Source organism: Pezoporus flaviventris, unplaced genomic scaffold, assembly GCF_033815535.1.
Source record: "Pezoporus flaviventris isolate CSIRO_AGI_PZ_B2104156 unplaced genomic scaffold, CSIRO_AGI_Pfla_v1 ptg000031l, whole genome shotgun sequence".
NCBI classification, from domain to species: Eukaryota; Metazoa; Chordata; class Aves; order Psittaciformes; family Psittacidae; genus Pezoporus; species Pezoporus flaviventris.
Window position 1 is genome coordinate 51,727,662 of NW_026892579.1, and position 13,674 is coordinate 51,741,335.

General features: G+C 37.5%; 1 long non-coding RNA gene across 1 annotated transcript; it reads right to left on the bottom strand.

Moving 5' to 3' along the window:
* Positions 1 to 4,127: 4,127 nt before the first annotated feature.
* LOC133273475 (uncharacterized) lies at positions 4,128 to 6,115 on the bottom strand. The gene is made up of 3 exons (XR_009744831.1): positions 5,873 to 6,115; positions 5,182 to 5,307; positions 4,128 to 4,253 (listed from the first exon to the last, which is right to left on the bottom strand). It is a non-coding gene; the product is annotated as an uncharacterized LOC133273475 (long non-coding RNA).
* Positions 6,116 to 13,674: the final 7,559 nt, after the last annotated feature.

The window sequence follows — 13,674 nt, forward strand, 5'->3', positions numbered from 1 at the left end:
ACTGTGAGTGATCTCATTGCCTTTAATGGTGCATGTAAATCTTCATATGACCAAAAGCCTAACGGAGCTATGACTTACACTTTCCAAGTAAAAGTCCATCCTGTGACAGGTCCAGTTGCTGTAGCTCCTAGGCTAATAGCAAACACTCTTAAGAGTGGTATCAACAAAGGCTAATGCTAGCCTACAGCACTTGGTTCTGTTGGGTCAGAGGAGAGAAATACATTCTTCTAGAAGGAGCTCTCCTTAATCACTCCCTGAAGGAGCCTGTCTCTCCCTCTTTTCCCTGACTATTGGGCAGCTCAGAGATACTCACTTCTTCAGGCCAAAATTAGCCTTTGTGAATTCTCTCATGCAGATCTGTTTAGATGCACACACATATGCGAACAGAAATGTTTTATTACATAAAGCCCTGAGAACATCAAACTACACTGCTTTGCTCCACTTTTAATACCACCATCATCCTCCAAAAAAAAACTTTACTAGTGACAATGTAAAGGCAAATGTTAGCAGGTCCCTTTGACTACTACTTAATCAAGATCACTTTGGCAAAGTCACTAGGGTTGTCTTGTAAGACACATCCAATTTGAAACAAAGAGATGAAAAAAAAAAAATGAGGTTCGGGACAATTTAGTGGTAATGCAATCAGTAAATGGTTTGGGTTGAAAGGGAACTTAAAGTGCATCCAATTCCAAACCTCCTGCCATGATCAGGGACACCTTCCACTAGGCCAGGTTGCTCAAAGCCCCGTCCAACATGGCCTTGAACCCTGTCAGTGATGGGGCAGCCACAACTTCTCTGGGCAACCTGTGCCAGTATCCCACCATCATCACAGAGAAGAATTTTTTTCTTAATATCTAATCTTGTCACCAGTCCACCTAACCAAATTACTGTGAAGTTGGCTATGAGCTGTGAGCACTTTGAATGTCTGAATGTAGTAGCTTCACTGAAAATGTTTAGCATATGCAAGAGTGAGCCAGTATACAACTGGAACAAAAGACATAAACTTCAGGTCAGAACCCACAATGCATAATTTGCTTCACATTTCTGGTAAAATGCTATTTTTGTTTGGGTAGCTGCGTGGAACTAGGATTCTGCCTGGTTAGTCCTTACACATCTATCCCTCCCACATAAGGAAATAAATAAAATATCTGCTCTAAAATAACACCAAAAAAGATTTCAATTTTAACTCCCCGAGGCCTCCAGAAGAATGATCTATCCCTCCTTTTCCCTCTTTAGGAAGCCAGCAGCCAAATCACAAACATACTTCATCAGTCAATTAAGTGTGGACCTCCAAATCTCCCTTACAAGAGAGTTTGGGAACTTTTCAGATTCATCTTGAATTATTCTGTATGACAGAAATCAGCCGCAGGAACCACTGGCAATGATCAAAAAAGCTGGTTTGGATGGTATTTTCTCCTTGATTTCTCATCTTTGGCCATTTACATAACAAGTTCTCAGGAGCTGCTTTTTGCTCTGCCACACATATGCTTGATTTTTTATATTCTTCTTAATCATTCACTGAAAAAAAATATTTCATATCTTCAATTTGTCTTCAGTTGACAAGATGATAGTGTAGCTTGCAGCAGAACTTTGTCTTCTTTTATTGTTGTATAACTTAATAATAGAGCAAGAACCACACTGATGACTCAGGTAGTGTTAATAAACACCTTTTGCAGGAGGTACTGATCAAACATGGGATCTGATTCTACGCCTTGATTAATTGATTAAATTATGAAAATATACCTCAAATCCTATAAATAAGGTTTTTAACCCTCTAATGGCTTTTTTTGTGAGAAATTACCCAATACAAGACACATTTTCTAAAGGCTTAAAATAAATCTAATTTCTTTGACAAAGATAAAATGCTCACTTTATCCTGAAAATAATATGCAAAAAAAATATTCCATCATTCATTCAACCTTATACAGTGAAGAACCCCACTAACTCTGCTCCAGAAAAAAAAATATATGAACAGGCAGGTAGCTAGATAACATACTTAGAAGTAAAGATAATTTTTCCATCTGTCAGCTCTACATACTCAGTATTAGGATGCAAAACTTACCCTATGCTCTTTCCATCTCATGCATCACCACAAGTGACATAGTTTCTGAAGCTGCAATTTCTGACTGAAGCTTTGTTAGAAATTGGATTGACCTTATTTATCAGTGCTTTTTGTGACACAAGTGCTGGCCTGCAGAAGTAAGGCATTCAGCCATCAGGAGGTTTGGTCAGAAAAATAAGAAGAGGCATAAAAACTTGCCATCATAACCTAATCAATTTCTAATGAGGACTGCAATTCGTGAAAAGGAGACTTCAGTTCTCCTACCTTGCCTACTCTCCCAGAGATATGTTCTTGCAGCACTAATAAAATGGCTAGTTACATGTGGCATCTAACAGGCAGAAAAACTCTTTTTGAAACTAGTATGGTGTCTTTTTCCCTTCCTTTCACAACAGCAAGTACAAACTCATGTTCACCTTCATTACTAGCTTCATTTTTCTCTCTGAGAACTCTGCAAAGCATAGCAAGTTTACCAGGGTGCCAACCTGTCACCAAGGACATAGAACTGGCTTGTCTGAAACCCATGTCTCAACTTCCCTTCCTGAGTCTGCAGGGATGCTGCTGCTGTCATTATTCCTCCTAGTGATCACTCCTCTTGTTTGAATCTATGACAACATAACAGTTGAGGGGACTAAAGACATGAGTCAGTTTGTAGTTAAACCACTTTATTGATTCCTAGATAAGCAGGGAACTGACTGTATGCTACACATGTGGCCTTGTGCGCAATACAGGAAAATTTCCTTTAAAATACTGTTGTGAAATTAGAAATGCTAATTAAAAGAAAGAATTTTATGATAATTTTACATCCATTGTCATAATCCCATGCAAGCAAATTGCACGTTAAAGAATGCATAGATGCATCTTTTTCTGAGTGTGCAAGTGCCTGTCCTAAATATCTAAGACAAAAAATATTCTTGATAATAAGAGCTGCCTGAATAGAATCACTCAGCATTTTGTGCAATACTTTACAGTGTCATTAGCAACTGATTCGTAGCATTTAGGGTAGAAGGATGCAGTCAATGGATTTAGGGAAAAATCCCAAAATCCTCTAACTAAATTGTGAATCTGTAAAGGTTGGAGTGTTTCTTGTCCACTTCCCAAAGCTGTTGTGTCATACAATAGTCATACAACAGAACATACATGTTCTGAGTACAAAATTATGTAGTGCAAATGAAACTGAAACGCAAAGGGCAGATCAAAGCATAATGAAATTAACGTTCAGATTAAATATTCCCAGGACTCATCAATGTGCCTAATTCAGTATGAGTACTGAACTCCAGGGAGCTATGCACTCCATAGTAAGTGTGATTTCTGGAGGCCATGAATTTCTCAGTACCTACAAAAGCAAAGAAGAAGGCTAGCTTAGTCTTAATAACTGATTTTAAATTCCCAGAATTAAGGTGACTCTGATGATTGAAGATCTATTCTCTGTGAAAGCTTTATGAACATTAGTTCTGCTATATTAAAATATAAAGTAAATAAATTAACAAATACAGAAACCCAACCTTGAAGGGCCACATTTTTTTGTTCTTTCACTGCTGCTTTGTCTTCATGTTTATTTATCAGTTTAAAACTGTTCTGTTGCGATACATAATTTTCTCTGTGGAGGAAGACAGTCTTTTAGTCTGTTTATTTAAAAAAAAAAAAAAAAAAGACTTAACATAAAGACACTGTCTATGAATATGTCATTGTCCCTTTTCCCTCTCCCAGTAACTTTCAACCCATCAGCCAATCTCAATAAAAAGCTTAGTACCATCTACATATCTCAAAGATGTTAAACCCAGTAAGTTTACTTACTAGTAATAATAATAGTTTATTATTAAACTGTGACTCTACTCCACAAGAAGATCCAAAAAAGATTACTTTGTCATTAACACCAGAAAATCCAACCAGAAGTTTTCATTCTTTAGTTTGGCACTTGGTTAAACTCTTCATTTTGCACGTCTAGGGAACTCTGCAGAATAGGTAATACTACATTATTACTAATGGCAATATTTGGTGGTTTTGGTTGGGTTTTTTTTTTGGTGTTTTGGAAGGTAATAAGGCATCCATTATTTATTTCATTATTAGCTGAAGGAACTGAGGGATCTTGGTGTTTGTCACGTATTTGCTGAAAGCAGCTATATAAAACCTTTGGATTCTGTTTTAAAGGGGTTTGCTTATCATGTGCTCCACAAGGTGTAGACTTGATGTCCTGAAAGTTACAAAAGACAAATAATAAATAACAGTGATGTGCAGCTTTGATACACCTTTTAGGTTTTCAGCCTGAAAAATCCTATCTTGCACTTACTTGCTTCTGCTTCATTATATATGCAGAATCTGTAATTAGAGACAGTTGACAACAGGAGAAGAACAAGTGTATTTTTTGAGTTTCAACATTAGACCTATCTGATATAGTGTAATGACTGCTTTAAAATCCTTACTGTGAAAGCAAATCTAGCTTCATTGAGCATGTTTCAGAGAGAAAAAGGGAGAGAAGGAGAAAAGAAGGACAAAAGGGCAACATGACCTAAGTGTTGGACTGGACAGTCTTTAAGGGTACCTTCTAATCCAAACCTTTTTGTGATTCTGTGACTTAATAATAAGAAATTAGGGCTGTCATGCATTCTCCATGTCATTCAGAATCATGCTTTAGACAGTACTTTCTCCTGATATCTTCTCTTTTTCCAGTTGGAAATTTGGTTTAGGAGCAGAGGAAATCTAGCCAATTTTCTGTGGTTTCCAGTGTCAGACACTCAATCAGAACATGTTTTCTGACACTGTTCCAAAGCTACAGTATGCAAATAAATTGCATATAATGTGATGCAACAAATCCAGAGAGACTTGACTAGAACAGACTGTTTTAGCCAGTTTGCAGGACTTGTGCCAGGGCTTAGATGCGTCTTGATATCCACACAATGCTCCTGGGTTTATATTCCTATCTAACTGGTCTATATTGCTACTTGGTGTATTAAGAGTAAATGCAAACAAGTTCTAAACAGAGTCTGCAGCCGATTCACTTGATTTCAATGAGACAATGTCCATACATGGTTTTTAATGTGTTCATATAGATGATCTTTTATATAGGCAAAGCAAACAAAGAGTCTGACAGATAATTTAGGGCCTGTAATTCCTCCACCTACCTTGCCTCTGTGGAAGAGAAAAATCATTTGTTGTTGGTGCAGGTTATGAGGCCCATACAGCTGATCTCTGCCTCCGACCAACACAGTAGAGCAAAGATAGCCTTATAATTTCTTATATAGCTGTTCCTGCAAAAGGAGTTACCAGGATTTATGGGTTAATGAGTCTCTTAAATAAGTTCTTTTGCTCCTGGAAGCAATAATGACCACTCTCATGGTGTGCTGTCTGGAACAAGTATCAAAGTACTTGAGTACAGGAGTGGCTCCCCCAGCCCTTCGGGACTTCTGATCACAAATGAGTGGGGTTTTGCACACCAGCTCCACTTGAATTACTCTATGGAATAACCTTGGACTATCTTTTCAGGCATTGCTTCATTCAATAATAAAGCACGTGATTTCTTGTGTTGAAGGTGGCAATTAGGCAAAAAACTTATTTTCTTCAGAAATACTCTTCTGGTATTGCCATACTCCAGATGACCCAGCTTCAGAAGCAGGTTCACATAAGGAAAGTAAGATGTCCTGCATATGTTAAGGCCAGAAAGGGGCATGGAGTTTAAATATAGTACAAGAAAGAAAAAGAGTAGGAAGAAATCAGAAAGATGGGGTATGTAGGCAATTCTAGTATTTTAATCTGAAAAGACCATGATTAATAGATTAAAAGCCAGAAGTGACCACTGTGAGGATTTAGCTTTACCTCCAATGAACTTCAGCAACTATTTTGTGCTGGAGTTGAGTCACAACTGTTGCAAGTGGTACACATGTCTGCAAAACATGAAGGTAAATCAAGCTTGGTACAGATTTTCCCAAGTTATCCTTTCTAAGTTGGTGAAATTGCCTTTTACTGTATGATGGAAGTTGTTATTTTTCTATCAAATGGTGTTTTGAGAGCACTGAAAGCAATTAGCATTCAGGTAAATGTGTGCAAATAATCAGTTTGTGTTGACTTGTGATGTTGCTTGGGTTTATATTGCTTTGTATATGCAGTATCTGTTTCCTTGTTGAAAAGAAACATGAAGATTAAGACAGAGCCTTAGAAATCTGCTTTCAACATGGTAACCTAAGATGTGCAATATAAATTATTGTATATTCTGTATACAATATAATGTTATTGAATTTTAATTTCAGAGAACAAATATTGTAACTCTAACAATTTATGAGAGCCCATCTCTAAAGCATATGCATGCCTTCCCGATTAAATGAATAACAGCAAAGAGAGTTTCATAGCTTTCTTTTTCTGTTATTATATTATTATGATTATGATATAAAGCACTTTTAACATCTGTGTGATACACAAAAATAATAAATGTCAGCACAGTTGAAAGATAATTATGACTTCTTGGCCTTGATTTTGCAAGAGTTTAAGCACATACTTGGAGTTAAGCAGAGTAGTGATCCTATATAAAGAATCATTAAACCTAAGCAGAAGAGCTTAGTTGAAGTGTGACCATGTTTTCTGTTTTACAGACTGGAAACTGCACTTCAAGCTTACTTACACTTTATTTCAGCTACAAAATTCCTGCTGAGTTCAGGGGGACTGGAACCTGATTCACTGAAGACACTATACAATTTGTTCATGGCTATAAAGAGAATACTAAACATCAGTATGGGCTATGATTAAGCTGGTGGCAAGGGTGATTCAAGATATGAAATATCCATTCCAGCAGTGTCCATACCTTCCAGCTGTGAGGTTGAACCCTCACACACCACATACCTCAATGAAATCCCAGAAATTAACTTCTAAGGTGCACAACTGTCCGTTTGAGAGCAGATTTTCTCACAGATGGGAGCTGCATCCTGAACTACTTGCTCAGTGTAGAAATCCTTTGCCTGACTGAGGTAAATGGGGGAAAACAAGGTCTGATAAAAGGGTTGAAACCTAGGTGTTTTTGAAGACTTTCAAATGAATGAAGACAGGCAGATAAATTACAGCTGTAGGCAAAATAGCAGAGCAACTATTGAGTGAATATGAAATTAACTACATATTTAAAATATTACTAAGTAAAAGTCAAACCTATCTTGAAATGACACAAACTGAGCTGTGGTCTCTTGCAGTCATGCTCAAATATGTCCAATATGACTCAGACATAGATCCAGACTTGCAAACAGAAACACTGAAGCCAATTTATGTATTTATAATTTGATGGGTAGGTAAGATTTTTCAGAACTACTTCCATAGTTTGCATTTAGAATATTTTATGAATTTCTTAAATATATGTTCTAAGTAAAGGTTCATTTTTTTCCCAGTTTTTGGTAATATTTTTATTATTATTTTGTAAAACTATTCAAATTTGCATGAAAACCTAAATCTAAGTAATTTAAGAAACAGCTGATAAAAACATTAAATTCCATTTTTAGTTGTATTTATTTAAAAATTCACATTTATCAGGCACTCCTGTTCCCATAAGTGAACAGTCCGCTTCCTCACTGATTTTATTGTCTCTGCTGCTGCCTCATTTAGAGCCACACACACTTCATGCATACACAGCAATAGACTGTCCTTGCTTCCAGGAGTCTGCAAGATAAAATGAGCAAGAGACTCAAAAAGCAGGAGATGAAGAAGTGCCAGAGCAAGGTTTTACCAAAGAACTGAAAGAATCAGAGTTAAAATATGATGTTCTGACAGGCTTTCAGAGCCATGAACAAGATAAAGATCAAATCTTGACTGGGTTAGTGATGGACCATGGAATTAGAACCAAAGGAGGATTGGCAGGGATTCAGCCCTCACCAAGTAAGGAAAGCAGAGACTATTACAAGGTCTAAGCCAAGGGAGAATAAAAGGAAAAGGAGGAGCTTCCTGAAAGTACGTTTAAAATACCTGTGTTAAAGCTATTACTAAACCAGACCAAAGCACCAACACTCCTCTCTTCATTCTCTTCTTCCCTACCCCTAGAACAGTCATATACTATGAATTGTCTTTTTTAGGTTGAATATGAGTAAGAGTGTGTAGACAAAGTTTAGAGAAACACTGGGGTGTTTTTTTCAGCATACCATAATTTGAATCATTTCACTGGTCTTTTTATTCCTGATCATTTTTCATCCTGTTTCTCTGCAGCTGGTGTTGTTAGGGCCAGGGACTTTGGAGCCCTGATTCATTTTTTGTCATTAGCTCCCAAGTTTATCTTCAGAAAAAAAGCATAGCAGAATGAATTCCTTTATTCTGTTGCAAGAAGGTGGAAACATTTAGATATGGAGAGAAGGTAACTTTTCCATCCAAAAGATATAAAAAATTGTCATTGTTCTATTCTCCAAAGGGATGCCGCTAGCATTATCTTTATTCGTAAAAAATTATTTAAACACTGCAGCAATACAAACCTCCCTTCCCCTCTAATAGTGCTACATATATCAAATATATATCTGGTATTAAATGGCTTGGAGGACCAAAATCAACAGCATTATTTCTTGCTTGCTGTAACAGTGATTTTGTTTTCCTTGTGCAACTGGTAGTGGACAGCAGTTCAGAGACCACAAATATGTGGGCAGGGGTCTAAAATTTGTGTCAGTCTGACTCCTCATTCATCACTAAATACAAGGTGACTTCTTTAGCAGGAGTGATGAGCAAGTTTCATATCAATTTCTGTGGGCCTAAGTTAACAGCAAATCAAAGCTTTCTGCACAGAACACTCTGTCTTTTCCTATAGAAATTTAAAAAAATACAAACTGTATCAGTCAAACAATATTTCAGCATGTGGGAAGTAGTTTCCTCCCTGGGAACAGAGCAACCTGCTGGTCTCTTCCAGGATGGACCACTGAGAAGTTCTCTGTGATGGTAATAGTGTAAGGCATTATGGGTCTCTAAGGTCTCTCCAAACCAAACTATTCTACAATCCTATGACCCTGCGATCTATGCTAACTGGTTCATCTAATGGAAATGAGAATAGAAACTATTTCCCTTGGACATAGATTTTCATTTTTTTATCAAAGACATTGCTTTATTTGTTATTTCATGAAAATGGTGCTGAAATATATTCTCCTTCAGAACAACATTATTCAGAGAAGATGATGAGGGCCCTTTGACATTGGATAACATGGTCATTTTCCTAAGATATTTGTAAATCTAGGCAGTTTAAACAGCAGAGATTTTAATATAATATTTTGAGTCATATACCCTCATTAGTGTTGCTAATTAAGAAGTGATACTCATGTGAGATGTGTGAACAACGAAATAAACCCAAATATAGTGCATTTTATAAAAGGAATGTTTGGCAAACAAAAATAACAAATAAGGCCAGACCCTATTTAATCTCAGTCTTGTCTGATTGTCAACACATTGTCTGCTGTAAACAGTATTTGTGGAAAATTTTGAACCGTTTGCAGATCATCTACCCTGGTTTTGAAGATGCTGCTGGTTATGTGAAAGTATTTACTGTGGAACTTGATTTAAATAATTTATTTTCATTGCCCATTGTCAATCTTCTAATAATTGCTTTTAGCTATTCACTGTTGCAGTATGTTAATAATGGAAATCTGCTACTGCTTTTTCTAAGAGTATGTGAAAGCATTCTAACAATTTGAACAAGACTTAAATTAGGCTACAAAAATTGGAAGGATTCTAAAGAAATTGCAGTTCTCAGTACAGAAAATTATTCTCTTACTTTAAAGGATAAAAAGAAAATCTTGTAGCTGTCTGTAACTCAGTTTTTCTTAAATTCTATGTAGTTTCTGAAAATTTACAAAATCTTTCTCAATATTGATTGAAGGGCAGTGTTATAATGAAATTAAGCTTTCATGGGAGATTTCAGTACTTTCATATACTGACCAGAGACACAATCATAAAGGAGAAGAAGATGGAACAAAGCTTTCCAAACCAGTCTATACATGACACACTGGTGTAAAGGTGGTGGTTCTATTCATTTTTTGTTTTAGTCTCTGCTCATGGCCCTGAAATGTGGTACTCATTCTCTGACTGACAGGTCCAGAGTTTGTAACATACAGCAAGAGACTTGGAAATTAACAGAGATAGAATGAGGATTCAACTGGATCAGAAAAAAAGGCAGGGAAGAGGAAGCAAGTCACAGAAGTCTTGGAGAGCAGGTGGGAAACTCAGTCTTAGCAGGAGAAATAAGGAAGGGAAAAGAGATGAGAAGGGAAAGCCTCAGAAGCAGTTGTCACCCCATGGATAATCTGTCTTCATTTGCTCACCTTTGTTTTTTTACCTTTACAAGGCCTTCTCAAGGTTGGGGTTTTTTTCCTTTTCTTTCGATGTGCTTCCTTTCCTCTTTACCATGATCTGGCTGTACTCTAGCTTTTCTCTTCGTAAGTGAACACACTACAATAAAACGAAGAACACTTTCTTGCTTTGTGGCCATCAGTCTTTTTGTATTCAGCCTTCAAAAACATCTAGCTGCATCCCTTTTTGTCTCTTCCCTGTCTTCTACACAAGTTACTTTTATATTTCTTACATATTATTCTCCAGATAACTTTCACAATCAATAGATCATGTCTAACTTTATTGCCATGCTTTGCAATGGAGTTAACTAAACCTTGTTCTCAGCCCTTGACCCAGACATAGTGACTCAGCTTTTACTTACTCTGTTACTTCTACTTCAGAATATCCTTACAAAGCTTTCCATATGCCAGGCCTAGTTGTTTGCCATTCTTTAACTTTCCAACTTTTACTGAGCTTTAAAGTCCAATCATGAAACAAGTGCTTGTGCTTGCTGTTAATAAATGCCACAATTTTAAGGAGAATATGGAACAAAGTGGATGGACATTTTAACAGTTTCAGTTTTGGTAAATGACATTTGAAAACAAACCCAAAATATTAGATAAAGTAGTATTAAAGATAGATAAAACATAGTGTCGTATGCGAAAGAGCATAGATAATTTTCCTCTGCATTGAAATTAGAGCAGAAAAAGACACTTTTTACAACTTTTAGCTTAAACACAGTTCTAGACACTAACATTGAACACCTGAGTACCTTTTTCTCACAAATGATAAAGAAATGCCTATAAGGCTGCTGTTCAAGACACCTAATTCCGATGCCTAGCATCACTAGAGTGTCTAGAAAGAACACACAAAAGTTAGCACAGGTTGCTGGAGCACACATGTTCTTGCCATCACCAACATTTGTACCTTCAGACTGGAGAAAGCCAGCAGATTGTCTTTCTACACCATCTTCCAGAGACCATTTTGTTCTGTTTCAAATGCTACTAGCAGAAGGCAGGAGCAAAGCACACAAAAGCCTGTAGTTAAGCTGAGAGCCTCGTTACTGAAGGCTGCCATGCATGCTTAAGTCTTTATCACTGTTGTGCAGGAAGATGGGACACATCCATAGATTACTAAACACATCAAAAACATGTCTGGCTTAGTTCTGAAGCTACAGATGGTTAGAGGCTGGGAAAGAAGATGGAGGAAATATGATATGTTTGCCCTGTTCTTATGGCTCTTTCCTGGGCATCTGGTCTTCAAGAGCTATCAGAGACAGCATGCTGAGATAGATGGTAAGATTCAATAAAATCTCTTTTATATTCTTATGATCTTATGAAAGTCAGACAGAATAATCCAGCTGTGAATTAGATGAGGAGAGAGGAGTTGAAGAGTGGAATAGCACTTAGAGGGTATTTTAGATTTCTCTAATGTAGACATCTACACCTGCCGTTGAAGGAAACAGACACATTCAGGCTTGATTCATTTGACCTACTTGAATGCTCTACTTTTGGCAACATCAGTTAGAGCCTCAAGATACCTATTCCTCTCCATTGACCATGAAAGGAACCTAGGGTAAGTAGCTCAGAGATAGACCTTTACATTTCAGACATCAATGTTACATTACATTAATTCTATCTGGAGTATTTTTACAGTGATTTTGAAGCTTTTGAGTCATATTTTGAGAGAAAGAAAAATAACGGCAAAACAAGTGAATCACTGATTTCCCCCATCCCCCACCCCAAAGAGCCGTGATTCAACCCACAGATGACACATACTACAAAATGAGGCAACACTCACATTTAACAGTCATATAGACAGCAGGTCTAAATGCGCACCAATTTTATAGTGTGATGAATTTTTCCACAATGGCCAACATTATGATAGGAACAGCAACTAGAGACAGTGTTAGACTAACATGTTCGATGATGGTCTAACCTTAAGAGTTACAACGGTCATAATTTCAGACACTGCCAAATAAGTGTAATATGAATGGTTTACGGCAAGATGTTGTCCCATATCACTCAGTTTTAGCGAATGAACAAGTTACAATACATCAGGACCAGCACAAACCAGTAGTCTTGGATCAGAAAGGAAGAGTAGTTTTATAGGGACTGATCTAATATCTCCATCTTCAAACATTTCCATCTTCATATATTTCAATAACTGTCTCTAAAGCTTGGTTCCAAAGCAGATGCCTTAAGAAGAATAACAGATAGTACAAGATTAGATTGTACTTCCCTTGAGTCATATTGCATCCTTCAGCATTTTGTGGCAAATAAAATTCTGGACTCATTATCCACACATTAGGAAAACCCTATGGATTTCCCTGTGGACTTTCCCAGCCTTTCATTGAAACCATATAAATTTTAATATTCAGTTAACATCAGATACTTAATAGAAGTGCCTAGATTCCCCTTCTCTAGTTAGAGAGAGGATTTCTAGATTACTTAACTCAACACTACCTATGACAGCATCTCAGAAAGCTAGGAATTATTCCTCTGTGGGGTATCTCTATTAGCTCTAGAAGAAGTCAGCATGACGTGCTTAAATACCTGGTGGGATTTGATTGCCAGTGTTATATGAGATGAAACTCTCAGTTTATTGATGCCTTGCCATTAATGACTTATCTTGAGCTCCCAATTCAGGCATTGAGAGCTTCCAGTTCAAAAATATGATCTCTAAAACACAATTGCTGTATGCACATGATTAATGTCAAGGAGCAGTAATTTCTGCTGGTTCATCTGGCAACTTTTTCAAACTATGCTTAAGACATCAAATTTCACCTTAATACACATAGATCACATTTCTAGGAAGCCTGTTCCAGTGTTTGAACACCCTCTTAGTAAAGAAATGCTTCTTAATGTCCAGTCTAAACCTCCCTGGTGCAGTTTTGAACCATTCCCTCTTGTCCTATCACTGGATCCCAGGGAGAAGAGGTCAGCACCTCCGTCCCTTCTTCCCTTCCTCAGGAAGCTGTGGAGAGCAGTGAGGTCATTCCTTAGCCTCATTTTCTCCAAACCGAAAGTCCTTAGTTGCTCTGCAGAAGACATGCCTTCCCGCACTTTCACCAGCTTTGTTTCCCTCCTCTGGAAGCATTCAAGGACTTTCACATCCTTCTTAGACTGTGGGGCTCACAGCTACACAGTGGCTCAAGGAAAGGCCACACCAACACTGAATGGAGTGGAATAACCACCTATTTTGATTACCTGGTTATACAGTGTTCAATGCACCCCAGGATGCCATTTGCCCTCTTGGCTGCCAGGGCACACTGCTGACTCACACTGTTGCCAATCAGCACCTTCAGACTCCTCTGCAGAGCTGCTCTCCAGCCACTCCTCTCCCAGTTT